This window comes from Cuculus canorus, chromosome 5 (genome assembly GCF_017976375.1).
Source record: "Cuculus canorus isolate bCucCan1 chromosome 5, bCucCan1.pri, whole genome shotgun sequence".
NCBI lineage: Eukaryota > Metazoa > Chordata > Aves > Cuculiformes > Cuculidae > Cuculus > Cuculus canorus.
This window is the reverse complement of record NC_071405.1, coordinates 51119222-51131733: the sequence shown is the minus strand read 5'-3', so window position 1 is coordinate 51131733 and position 12512 is coordinate 51119222. Positions and strand designations below refer to the sequence as shown.

General features: G+C 39.9%; 1 protein-coding gene across 7 annotated transcripts in view; it reads left to right on the top strand.

Annotated features, from left to right (window-relative positions):
* The window catches only part of PHF21A (PHD finger protein 21A), a 136983-nt gene that overhangs the window by 74327 nt on the left and 50144 nt on the right, over positions 1-12512 (top strand). Inside the window, exon 1 of one of the 7 annotated variants that reach the window (XM_054068693.1) lies at positions 6430-6551. The exons of the other annotated variants lie outside the window; for them this stretch is intronic. The gene's annotated coding sequence lies outside the window, so the exon portion shown is untranslated. Of the gene's footprint in view, positions 1-6429; positions 6552-12512 lie in introns of those variants that run through there. 7 annotated transcript variants of the gene reach the window in all.

Below are 12512 nucleotides of genomic sequence, written 5' to 3'. Positions count from 1 at the left end.
CAATAGAAGGTCGTCTCTTTCATCTTAAGGAACTTAAAAGAACCACCTGATGGAAATCACTTGGTACACTGCTGAAATTAGTGTGTATATGTTAAATTGAATTATGACAGTAGTAGTACCTTCTGCGGGTAGAGAGTGTATTTCCTCATTTATGCATATTCCCTTAATTTAGTTTTATAATTACTTCATAAAGAGCTGAAAAACAATGATGGGGAAACTTTTTTTTCTTAATCTTTAAGTGAAAAAAGGAGCTGAAAAAGGGCAAGATCTACTAATTCTAGAATCTTGAAGGACATATTCACTGAAAACAGTTCAATTTTATCTTGTCAGGTGGCCTTTCTCTGTTTAATGTACCTGTTTTAGATGCAAATCATGGCTTGATAAACTTCCATTCCTTTCAGATACATAACACATTCAATATATTTATGCTGATCTTTTTTAAAATATATAGTGTTCTGGTAAAATATTGATATTCTTCTTGCCACAAATTATAGCAAAAGATTAAAGGAATAAAGATGTAGTACCATAAAATAATTTTTGAATATAGTAATCTATATGTGAATAATTCAAATTATCGTATGTTCAATTTTATTTTTACTTTTAAATTATATTGATCTGATAGTTAGCAAAAACAGGCAGAAATTGTAGAGACTGTTTTTGTTATGTTATTTTACATATTCACTGCCAGTGAGAACCATTTTTTTTTGTAAAAAGTTAAATGCAAATTCAGAAAAGATAAAAACCCAGCTGTTTAAGAGGAAAAATCAAACGTGAAGCTCACTGACATCTTTATGCACCCAAATGGATAAAATGTACCCTTAGATTTGAATTGATTTAACTCACCTGATAATGCAGGGGTACCTATATATCTCTGCATCTAAAAGTCACAGAGAGCAACAGCATTGTCTGAGTCTTTCTCTTTGTGTCTGCAGGATCTGTTTTGTTTATAATGTCACTAGTGAATTTTCACTTCTTTGTCTAAATACCTGGAGAGAGAGGTATGTTAGGAGCAAAGGTCAACAGCATCACGCTTTTGCTGCAGCATTGTAGGTAGCAGTTTCTTGTTACTATTCTGTTGGTTGTTAGGTTACCTCCTTTCCTTCCCTGCACCACATGTGTGTTTTATTCCAGCTGCAGCTGAACCAGCAGGGCTGAAGAAATGAATACCCTCCAGAACAGTTGAATTTATCACTAACGTAGTAGTGTATAAATAGTAGCATGGAACCACAGCCTTGCCATAAGCTTCCAGGAGTGAATGTATAACTCTCCATATTTGAATTACACTAACCTGATAGTTTACATTTTGCTGTTTGATTTGTCAAGAGGATGATTCTACAGTGCATGACTTTTTTTATTGAACAATTCTGTCATTTCAATATATTCAATAGATTTTTGTGTCTTTTTTAATGGATGGACTTAAATGAAGACTCTTTTGGGGGCTCAATATGAATAAAAATTCCACATTTGAGTCACAGCATGGGTTTGTCACACCTGTTTGTGTATGCCACCCTGATTAATATTCAGCTGATGTCATTTTGATGTAACTTGATTTGAAGCTGAAGTCCTGAGCTCATCAGAAAGAGCTTCCAGTGGCAAATGAGAATGCTGACACCCTAGAAATGCTTTAGAAGGCTTTAAAAAACATGAGAAGTAGCTTTTCTCTTATGCTGAAGAAACTACAGCAAAAGCCAACTATTTAAAATGAGAAATTCCAGGCCCTTGGACTACATGTGTATCTCATAATGTGCAAACGAAGGAAATAGAATCATCAAGGACATAGCTGATACCGTGTGAAGATCTTTGAAAACAGGTATTTAAAAAATAATACTGTGTTGAGGTATTTGAGATCACTGTTCTTTCATACAGGCTGCCCAGGGAAGCGGTGGAGTCACTGCCCCTGGAGGTATTCAAAAAACCTGTAGCAATGGCATTTTGGGACCTGCTTTAGTAAGCATGGCGATGTCGGGCTGATAGTTGGACTGGGTGAGCTTAGAGATCTCTTCCAACCTTAATGAGTCTCTGATTCTATATGATGCGTAACTTTCACTTGAGACCCTGTCACAGTGAAGATGAGCTTTTGATGCAGATACATGTGATACAGGTTAGTTTTGTAACTTTTGCCAATGCCCTGCACTAAATTACACTGTTAGTGTAATTTACCATCTCTGTAAGAAGCAGGCTTGGACCCCTATAGATTATTTGAGATAATAAAAAAATAAAAGAAAAGCAAAGTGTGATATTATGCTGCTCTCATGCATTCGGTTACTGTTCCTATTGCTTTCACATTGTCTACCTGAAGAGCATCTGCATAAGTACACAAATACTCAATATCATTATTTGGGGAACTGTAGTCACTTCTGTGGCTGAAATCAGTGATGGCTTTTACTCATTCTTGCCTTAGCTGGGAGCAGCTAAACCCTGGTAAAGTTGTTCACGTTGGTGGCAGCATTGGCTGGGTTGACTATGCAGTTGAATCCTTGAGGGTAGAGTTTTGTGTGGTATGACAGTGTGTTTCAGAATCCAAAGCATGAAATAAATGTATTGTAAATTAGTAAAAAGCAGCATTTGGATTTTTCATAGGTGCAGCATTTCAAGGGATTCTGTGTCTTGTGCTGTGCGGACCCGATACTGGAGTTCATTTTAATGTGAAAATGATCTCAACAAGCTACTCTTAGAAGGGATTTAAAAGTAATTAATGGATGTGATATGCATTTCAGAAGTTTTGTACAGTTTGGGAAGGGACAGCAGGCTGCTGCTCCTCGGCTTCAGTAGCAGAGGGTGTTGTGACCTGCTTGTCAGCCACCTTGTACAGACAGACCTCCTAATTTTATCAGTAGCTTCTCCTGCTGCTTATACTGTGGCTTTCTGCATTTGGAAAGAAGAATTTTGGAGGGGAGGAAACAGAGTTAGCAGCGTGCGTTATGTGAGAGTGCTCAGTGACTCTTTTACAGACAAATGCAAATGAGAAAGCCTGTTGGACTCATCTGACAGCGCTTATTTGCTGGAAGCTGTCATCTTTTGTAGCATTTTTTCCTCTCCTTATAAATGCGGGGGGGGATATCTGTAGAATTAGGGTGTGGTTACATCCAAATAGCAACCTTATTTTTGTTTTTTCTGAGGCAACTGAGCGCAGAAAATATTTTTAAGAAAAAAGGCTGAGAGTTATTTGAACAGCTTCAAACAACCTAATGCTGCACATATTGCAGCACAGTCATCTTCTTCCTGTAGTTTGTAGAGAGTGGGTTTTATAGACCAGAATTTCTGAGTTGACATGTTAGAGGAGAACCGAGTTCTCCTCAGCACACTCTGTGCACTTTTTTCACAGATTTTCATTACTTTGTATACAAATTTTCAAGAGGAAGAAGTTAATAAATGAATCCAAACAAGACCTAGGAATAATATTGACTTATATGGTTCTTCTAATGGAGCACATAGTACCTGTGGATAATAAGTAGCTTTTCCAGATAGTGTCCAAGGCACAGACCTCCTGCTAAATCAAGACACAGCAGAAGCCCTTGAGTGTGATTCTCAATGGAATCTGGGTAGCAGAATGCCCCTAGGATGTCTTGTGGGCCTTTGTTCACTGTGGACTGAACGATTGTAGGTGATGGAGTTTTATATTTCATATGCACTGGAGTGCAAGAGAGGGGGGGGTCTGATAAGGCAGACTATATGGGAATACGTCATATGTGTGGTATCTGGTGATTTCAAACACAAAATTAACATAAACAGATGCCAGAGTGGAGATCAGCATTCTTTCTTAGGGGAAATCCCTCCTCTTTATTCTCCCTATTCCCTTCTCACTCCATCCCTGGGAATCTTACGTTCTTTTCTACATTGTGGCTAAGAAGAGGAGATAAGAAGTATCCCTGGCCCAGCCTCACACAGTACCAGGGCCTTAGAAGGCTCTTGGGTAAAAAGAGATGTACTTCTGTATTATCTTGAGCTGAAAGGGGAAATGAATGTCATCTGTTACTTTCTGGCCAGCCACAAGGATGTGTGCCGCCAAGCACTGCCGCAGTAACGTGGGTAGATGCCTAAGTGTGCAGAAGAGATGGTATTTCAGGCATTCTTTCTCTTCAGAGTTTCCTTTAGGCAGAACTGGATGAATGGCACTCTAGGTGTTATAAATCTTCCTTTTGTGTTAACTCTCCCTCAGTGCTGTATAAGGTACAGTGGCTCATGTGGTCATTTAGATCTGCATGTGTGTATCCAAGATGTTGTATTCGGTTCTGCAATGTGGAGCTGTGCTGCAGTAGCCAGTAGGAAAAAAGTGTAGAAATGTAGGAATAAAATAACTTGGAACTCAGTAGCTCCTGGAGCTAAAAAAGTAACTTTTCTTGTAAGCCAGCTCCTTTGGATCCAGTTCAGTACGAAGGGTTATTCCTCACATTTTGCATGCAAGCAATGTTAGCTTTGCTAACCTACTAGGTTTCAGCAGCTTGTCTTCGATGGTTCCACCTACATTTTTTTACTTTCCCTTCTATTAGCCTGGAGGGATCACAAGCAAAGGCAGAGACTGGGTTGGTAAATTGCCATTGCTTTTCAGTTTCTTTTAGGTGTAAAAAGTGAAGGCTGAACACATCTTTTGTACAGCGTGATTACTGTATTACTGAGTATGAGTTGTGGAAAGTGAATTTACAAGAAGTAACTGCCTTTCTCAAGTTAAATGGTATCTTTTATTTAGCTGTTGTGGTTAGAGTATTTTACTGTTTTATTTCCTTTAAAAGTATTAGCTTCCAGGAAGATTTCAGACAAAGTTAATATTAATGAATAATTTTAAAAGGAAATTTTAATTATTAATAACACTTCAGAAAGCCAGTAATGCACCAGAACAAAAACATTAGCTTCCTGAAACAAGATTGTTGGAGTAAAATTCTTCAATCAGTGATTTCCAGTGGTATCCAGGAAAACAATTCAGCAGAGCATTGTGTTGAACATCTGGCATTGTCATTTTTAAAACTTCTTTCTGTTTCCACACTTTTTTAAGATGGTGCTTCCATTTTAAGCAGGGATGTTCTTGAGTGGAGATGAGACAGAAAAATTGTTACATTTCTGTTTGATTCCACCTGTTCTGATACATTTTTTTAATTACTATGATGTTATTTTGTTGTTTTTAGTTTAGTTCATCCTTGCACTTTCCTTATGTAAGCTTCCTTTTCATGTGATTCTAATTTTATCTAGAAATTTTTGTAGCATATTCCTCACTAGGAGTTCAAACCCAAGTTGAAGGGAAAGAAGTTTAACGTTGTCAGTCTTCTTCCATTCACCGGTACCAGCTTAGCCGAGCTCTTCCAACCGTACAGGCTTACTTTTGCTTGTTAATGTAAAAGAGCCAGAAGACCTAGTTAAGATTGAAGTCTTAGTATAATAAACAATTGTACAGACAGATGTTTTTTTCTTAAAAGTGCAAATCTGTCAGGCAAGAGGAAAGGAGGATTATTTTCAGTGTGTATGGATACATTTAACTGGTCCTGTATCAAGTTTGAGAGGTGCAGATTCATCTCAAATCTATGAAGTTAAGATAAATCAGTTCTTGTTCTCTACAACACTGGTGTTTCTGCTGACCCATCAGCCCTTTGGGCTTGTGCTTCCAGACCGCTGCTGGGACAGCGGAGGGCAGCGTGTCTCAGCATCCACATGTTGTGACATGCAGTGTGTGGGACATCATCAAAACACAGGAGAAGCAACTGAAATTTCCCAGACCTGCCTGAAAACAAATAATCTGTCACCCTTAACAAAGGCTGAACAGTTTGTGGCCAGGTTCAATAAAAAAATGTTAGAACTGAAAAAAAAAGAAGTATGAATAGTGGTGGATGTTTCTTGCCTTGTAATTAACTGCAGCTTCTTGAAAGTTGTATGCTTTTTTTGAATGGGATTGGAATGGAAGTCTCCGAAGTCTTATTTGGTCTTCAGCCTCTGCCGGTACCACGGTGTGCGCTGGGAGTAAATAACATCACACAGGAGCGGTTCTGTGCTCACGCTGGAGTTCAGCCTCGGAACAACTTTGTTGGGAGAGTAATGTGGACAAGAACTGTACAGCGTAACTGCGATGCTTTGGTGTCACTACAACAGGTGCAGGTGGGGTGCAAGAACCGAGTAATCTCTCGAGACTGCGAGCTCCATCGCGGTGCTGCGTTGCAAGTGCGGGATTCTGAGCGCGGGGTTCCAGACTCGGGGCTCTGAGGTCTCCAAGTAAGGAGCTGTGAGTGAAGGGCTCCGAGCGCGGGGTTCCGAACGCGGAGCTCTGAGGGCTCCGAGCTGTGAAGCTGCCGCCGGGAGGCTCGCGCGGTGCCGGCCCCGCCAGGGGGCGCCCGCTCCCTCCCGGCGGCTCCGCTCCTCCCCGGCGAGGGAGAGAGCGGCTCCTGCCGCGCCCCGCGGGGCTGCGTGCGGCCGGCGGCTGAGCTCCCGGGCGCTCCGGTTTGTCACGGGGTTAGAAAGTGAAAGTAGAACGTAGCCTCTTCGGACCGGGAATTTTCTCACTGTCTCCCAAGGAAACACAAGTTTTACAGTGACTGGGCTAACAACTAAGTGATCTGTTAACCCTTCTGGTGGGTGTGCCGCTAGAAGAGTGAAGTGAATGAGAAAGTGAATGCTTATTCCTTTTGGGTTTGGTTGGTTTGTTTTTTTTTTCTGCACTGTCCATTATGTTTAATATTATGTAAGAGAAATTTGTGAGGTTTTGGGTGAGAGTGTTTTGTAGCAGTTTCAGCTCTTTTTAAAGATGCAAAACCATGTACAAGTTTGGGGAGTGCGTGTGCGGGGGTAATGTGAAATACCTATTTATGTACCTTAAATACGTCGTTTCTTGGAAGAACAATTCTTGAGGATGTTGGGGTTCCTGCTACTAAAAGAACTTCCATGTTCTGTTGAAGTAATTTTTAATCTGATCGTGTAAACACACTTGACAACTGCAAATTCTTGCAGATGCACAGAACAGCCAGTACTTTGAACAGCATGAGCTTATCTTTAGTGCTTGTTTTGCACTGACAGATTGTTAATGTTCAGCTTCCTTACTTTTAAAGACCATTCAGACTCTAATTAATTGAAAATTAATACAGAAACATTTGTAGAGGAAAGGTTTGGAGAATGTATGTTTTTCCTGTCTGTACAAACTTAGTATAATTGAGTAGATTTGGGGGGAAGAAAAGTACAAAAGCAGTAAACAATAAGCAGGAGTGTTTGGGACTGTGATTGGGTTTTGAACAAAATACAGCAGCAAAAGGATTTAGCTGTCTTACAGTAGTTCTTCGCTCAATGTTGCCAAGATTTCACATAATTGAAAGCATGAACGTTGATTTGATACCTCTGAAAAATGTCAAGTCCAAAAGAAGGATGCATTTTACATATGCAATTGCTTAAATTTTAGGGCATGTAAAAGCTTGCTTTTAACTGTATTTTGCTTTATAAATTTTAGGATCTGTGGGTTTTCTTTGTTAGTAAAAGCCTGTTAGAAGCAGATATCTGGTTTTTTATCCACTTAATCTGATTCTGTTCAACAACCATTGGTGTATTTAATGTGTTTTTATTGGATACGAATTTAACAGTCGTTTTATTTATTTCACTGTTTGTGAATCTTTGAGACTGATTGTACTGGTTCAGTTCTAAAATTATGATTTACCAGCTGCTAAAAAACATGCTGCTTTAGTTTCTTGTGCAGATGATTTTCTGTATTTCAGTATAGTCCCAGAAGGTGAAACAGCTGTAAGTCTAGTGGTCCTAATAGTTCTCTAATCCCATGGGTTTTAATGATCCAGGAGAGATTACCTACTTTTTTATTTCTTTCCTCCTCCAAAGTGTGTCAGTCCTGCCTCAAACTCAATATGTTATTATATATATGTATATATAATATAGTATTAACAGTGTTAGAAAATTAAACACAAGTTTTGCAATAGTATCTTGGGCCCTTGCAGAAACTTAACTTCAGCAAAACTCAAAACTCAGTGTTAGGGCTCCTTCGATGGTGGAGCTAGTCTGTAGGAATTATTTGTAAATACTTTATTATTACCATGAAGTCAGTGAAAACAGTATCAAAGTTGAAAATAGTCAGCTGGATAATTTGGCAGAGTTTTTGAGGGGATTTCTTAGATTTTTTTTATGGGATAACCCCATTTATTTCTCCTTTGTGTTCATAACCAACCAAGCAAGATGTATATGTACCCAGGGAGATTGCTGTGAATCATTTCACCTTGGCAAACACACTGAGAACAGTCACTCTGAGTTTTAATTGCAAACTATCAGTTGGAGAGAAAGAGAGTGAGTGGTATTTGTGAAGCAGAGTGACTGTCAGCAAGGGCAGAGGTGCCCGTGTTAGCATCAGGATGTGCATCTGTAAGTGATTGCAGCTGTCAGCAACAAAGTGGAGGATGCCTGTGATTGTTGTTTTTAATGATGGACAGATTAAGTTATAATAGCAAACCCAGGGGCAGTTAAAGAGGAGTCTGTGGCGTTGAGGAAGAGAAGTTATGTCCAGGGAGTCAGTTCAGGTTTCCTGATTTCAGCTATGTAAAAAGTAGTTTAAATTCTCCATAATTTGTGAAGACATGCAACATACTGAGTAATCTTATCCACCTATCCATCTGTTGCTGTCGACTGTACGTGGAGGCAATGGATGATTTAATCTTTTGTTACCATTTTAGAAGAGATTGAATACCATCCTAGGTACAAAATGTAGATAGCTTTTCTGAAAGTATCTGTGCTGTGGTCAGCAAAGGTACTGTAAGACTGCAAATACTTCCCTGCTACATCAAAACAAAAAAATAGATGTACTATGCATGTTGACAATATCCAGAGCATGAGGATCCCAAGAAGAAAAAATTAATATGCATGGGTGTGTATCCTAAACACTTCCTTATTTTCAGATACTTAGGTGTCACTGAGTTTGATGGTTGGCAAGAGCACCATGCACCTGTAACCGCTTGTTAATAAAGATTTTTGTTGCTGAATTTCCTAAACACCAAAGTTTTAGTTTGTGTTCTCTTTATATATATTTTTTTTTGTTAAGAAAAGTCTTTATAGCAGTCCGTAACCAGTTTTGCTGTTGTGGTTGCATGAAATTGATAGTGGAACAACCTAGTAAAATGGCAGATGCTCTGCAATTTGCAAATACAACTTTCTTCTGTGCTTAAAATGTCTCGGGTATGTGATTGGCAATAGGGTCTGTGAGAGGAATCCACTGACCTGGTTATTTATCTCAGTCTCTTGATACTTGCACCAAATTATGATTGGAATAACTTTTAACCCTTTGACATCGAGCAGCTTCTTTATTGCCACATGCTGGTTCCTTGCAACTCACAACTCCTTTCTGCTGTTATTTGCAGTTCATTCTGTTCTTCCCATTAAACTGTTACGATTGTAGTAAGCATTAGCACATTGCAAGTTCTCTTTCATTACGTCATTCCTTGTCTTCTGTTTTACACGTGAAGCGCGGGCAACAGCTCTATGATGTGACTGCACAGCCCCAGCTGTACAGCCCATTCAAGCACTGTAGTCCAAGTTTAAAGCTAATCATGCCCAGCTGAGTCCTTAGTCATACTTCTTCATCCTAATTCGTCACTTCCAGTTGAAGCCCATGAGCTGAGCAGAATTGTCAGGTATTTTAATTTGTGTTAAAGATGTGTAACTTTAGCCCTTGGTTCCTCAACCCTCAGTGCTGAGGTGCTTGTTTCCTTCTGCTCCGCATTCTGAGGAAGCTCCTTGCAAACACTCGGAGCAGCCTCTGTGAGGTGCTGATGCCATCACCACAGCTTGTCACCCCATCTCCGCTCGTGGTTGCATGGGACAAGGGAATGTGGCCAAGCAGGCTGCTTTTGTTCAGCCTTGACCTGCCATGTCATGTGCCAGCCATACTCCTCTCAGCCAGAGACCTCGCAACCTTGGGCTGTGATGTTTGCAGGGGAGATGCCTTTGAAAAGGAGGGCTTGGGGTGAAAGAGGGAGGAAGAGGATTACTAAGGAGCGGATGATGAGCAGGTGCTAACCAGGGTGTTTCAGTGCTGCTGTCCCCCCACCCTGGGCACATTTGCTAAATCCACAGGTCCTAGCTCATATGTTAAATAGCAGGAGGGACTCAGGCACCAGTGGTAGGCACAGCTGTCCAGTGTGAGGGGTGGTTGTTCTCATCTAACAGTGGCAGGTGCTTGTGGTTGGTGAGGTGGCACTTCCAAGCCCAAATGACAAGTACTTTTGTAAATAGTCATGGTTAGCAGTGCTGCAGAGGGGAACGATTTATGAACAGTGAGTGTCTGCACTTTTTAATAAAATGTTTAAAGATATCTGCACAGCCCCAGATTTCTCTGTTCCAATTTTAAATGTTACAGTCCCTCTAATTTTGGATTATTTTGACTAGGCGCAGCTGTTAAGCCTTTTCTCTCCTCTTCTGCCTCTCCTCTCCCCAAAGAACATAAGCCTCTAAAAGTCCATGGTTATCTGTCTTACTGTAAGCCTTGCTAGCTATGGCACATTTAATGAAGGCTATTAACTACCTTGTTATTAAGTTGAAAGTAAGAGAGTAACTTGAAATAGGACAGTGCCTAAAAAGCAAGACAATTCTTAGCTTGTATCAGATCTAAAAAATGCACCCTTTCAAAATAATGTGTCTTAAAATACACATTTATTTAGAAATTCTTTAATGTGATTTGTTTTGTGAACCACGTCTATGTATTTTGTATCTGAAAAGTTTAACAAAAACTTGTAGAGGTGTTTCTTCAGAAGGCAAAACTGGCGCCAAAACTGGCTTCCTGTTACAGTTACTTGCCTTTCCAGCACATTGAGCCATTGCTTTTAAGAAGCTCACCTCACCTTTTTAACAATTGACCAGTTACACACTAAAAGTCTTTGCAGTTTTGTTAGTGTCACCAAAATATCTCACTGATTTAATTTCTTCAGGTAGAACATGGAGTATTTTCTACATCTGAGTGCCTTTCGTAACATGTCATAAAAGAACAGATCGGGGTAAACAATGGAACAACTGTATCGCAAAATACATCGCATGGCATTAAATAAGCCATAAAAAACTGTGGAATGACAAATTTGCGGGTTTATAATGAGTTAAGGAAATTAATAAAATCATGTTATTTGGGGAACTGTTTTTTTGCTTTTAATGTCTGATGGTAATGTTCCAGTAGTCTATTTTGAATGAAAGCATTTACTCATGTAAATGAGAGTTTCAGTTTGTTTGTGTTGACATTATTTTTGTAGGGAAAACTCCCTCCTTTCTTTATCATCTACTTTTAGAAATCTTTTGGAATGTGCTAAGGAAATGTCATCCTTCCTTTGACATTCATGTTTTGTTTGGGTTTTTTCTTTCATTTTAGTTTCTGTGGAGTAGTGTAAACTCTAGCTTAATTTGATCTGGCATCACTGCAGTGGAACATTTGTAACATCTTGTATTGTGGCCCATCTGGGTTGCCATAGAAACTGGAGACCTCCATCCTCCTCCTTGTTGTTGGAAATGGAATGCAAACAGGGCATCAAAGTGACGTTTTTCTTGTACAAGTGAGAGCCCTGTGAAGAGCCAGACAGAAAGGTTTCTTATTGGTTTTATGCTCTTGTGGCTTGCTGTAGCAGTTGTTACAGTACACCCTGTTTTCTCTTGAATATCTGGCAGCTGGGTAATAGAAAAAATGTGAGCATCATGAAAAAGCCAAGCTTGTGTGGTTAATCTTGTCCACAGCTTTTTTTCTCTCTCTCTCTCTTCTTGATGTATTTGTCTTGGATTAGGCTGCTAACTAGTAAGGAGATGCAGAGCATGTTACTGCAAATCAGTTGCACTGCAAGGGGTTGAAAGAACCAATTATGTAGCCCGTACTTGTGGCTTAACGTTTCTCTGCACTGATCCTCTATCCTCTGACAAGAAAAAACAGACGAATAATTCTGGCAAATGTGTTAAAAGTTTTCACTTGCAAAACAGTAGAAATGCCAAGTGATCGTTCTTCAAAACTGTATGGATTTAACAGATATAATTGCAAAATTGTACACCATTTCCCTTCCCCTACGTGTGCTCCAGCTGTGTACTCAGCAGTTCTGCCGACATGCTGGTGAATGGTCATATCTCCTCCCCAGGACAAAGAACCTTTGAAATCAATGCTGAATGCTAACCAACGCAGCCAATCCTACACGATTGTGGATTTTCAAAATAGGTTGTGAAATTATTTTCTAAATAGCGACTTGCTCATCAACCAAGACACGGGCTCCGTCAGCACAAAGAGTGCACAGGAACAATTTGGTTTTGTGTGTAGGAGAAAAATCTTAGTACAGTCTGTTCATGCTGAGCATGCTGTTGCTGACCTAAAATTTAGCAGCTGCCTCTAAAGCCTCTGCTGCTGGTGCAGTTTCTGGAGCAATGTGGGTCACTGGGCAAGACTTCTGGTCTTCTTTAAGTTGATTAAGGGAATCAGTTTCTGTCCCTGTGCAAAAGATGGATCTTCCAGTTCAGAGAGCTGCGCGGTGTGAGAGTCTGTGCTGAAAGTGTTAAGGCTTGGAGCAAAACCTCTTGCTTTCGTCATTGCTCTG